This window comes from Capricornis sumatraensis, chromosome 4 (genome assembly GCF_032405125.1).
Source record: "Capricornis sumatraensis isolate serow.1 chromosome 4, serow.2, whole genome shotgun sequence".
NCBI classification, from domain to species: domain Eukaryota; kingdom Metazoa; phylum Chordata; class Mammalia; order Artiodactyla; family Bovidae; genus Capricornis; species Capricornis sumatraensis.
The window spans coordinates 71,188,741-71,190,088 of record NC_091072.1 but is presented as its reverse complement, the minus strand read 5'-3'; the positions used below and the strand labels follow the sequence as shown (position 1 = coordinate 71,190,088).

The window sequence follows — 1,348 nt, the reverse complement described above, 5'->3', positions numbered from 1 at the left end:
GCTACATGACAAACTATATAAACTCAGTGGTTTAAAACAAATTCCATTTATTATCTTACTTTCTGTAGATTATAAAATCCAGGCAGGTTTGATTACATTTCCTGTTTGTGTGCGCTCAGTCGTGTCCGACTCTTTGCAACCTCACAGACTGTAGTCCACCAGGCTCCTCTGTCGATGGAATTTTCCAGGCAACAACACTGGAGCAAGTTGCCTTTTCCTCCTCCAGGGGATCTTCCCAACCCAAGGATCGAATCTGCATCTCCTGTGTCTCCTGCACTGGCAGGCGGGTTCTTTATCACTGCGCTACCTGGGAAGCACACGTTTCCTGTTTAGTGTCTCACAAATCCCAAGTCAAGTTGAGGAAGGTGTTGACTGCGTTGGGCTCTTATCTAGAGGTTGTAAAGAAGAATCCACTTCCCAGGCTTATTCAGGCTGTTGGCAGAATTCAGTTCCTTGCAGTTGTTGGACTGAGGTCCCATTTCCTTGCTGGGTGTTGGTTAAGGGGTCAATTTCAGATGTAAGAAGCCACTTACGTATGGTCCCCTCCAGCTTCAAAGCCAATAACAGTGTATCAAATCCTTTCTTCAAATCTGATGTCTCTTTCTGCCACTAGTCTGGGAAAGCTCTTCGTTTTTAAGGGCCACTGATTAGTTCAGGCCCATGCAGGTAATCTCCCTATCTGAGTCAGCTGTTCCATATATAACATTACCATAGCTTTCCTTTCACCTCTGCGGCCGCAGCCTCCTGAGTATGCTCAGGCTTCAGAACAGGCTTGCCTCCAGTGTCCTCTGCTGTGGCAAAAAGAAGGGGTTGGACCCCAAAGAGGATAACAAAATTGCCAATGCCGACTCCTGCCAACTCAGCAGATCCAGAAGCTGATCAAAGATGGGCTGATCACCTGGAAGCCTGTGACTGTCCATTCATGGGCTTGATGCCAGAAAAACACTTTGGCTTGCTGGAAAGGCAGGCATATGGGCATAGGTAAGCGAAAGGGTATTGCCAATGCTTGAATGCCCAAGAAGGTAACCTGGATGAAGAGGATAAGAATTCTGCGCTGACTGCTCAGACAATACTGTGAATCTAAGAAGATTGACCGCCACATGTATCACAGCCTGTACCTGAAGGTGAAGGGCAACGTGTTCAAAAACAAGCAGATTCTCATGGAACATATCCACAAGCTGAAGGCAGACAAGACTTGCAAGAAGCCTCTGGCAGAACAGGCTGAGGCCTGCAGGTCTAAGACCAAGGAAACCCACAAGCGTGGTGAAGAGCGGCTTCAGGCCAAGGAGGAAATCATTAAGACTCTGTCCAAGAAGGAAGAGACCAAGAAATAAAGTTCCCTGCCTCT

General features: G+C 47.3%; 1 pseudogene; it reads left to right on the top strand.

The window, feature by feature from the left end:
• Positions 1–750: 750 nt before the first annotated feature.
• Positions 751–1,334, top strand: LOC138077635 (large ribosomal subunit protein eL19-like; annotated as a pseudogene).
• Positions 1,335–1,348: the final 14 nt, after the last annotated feature.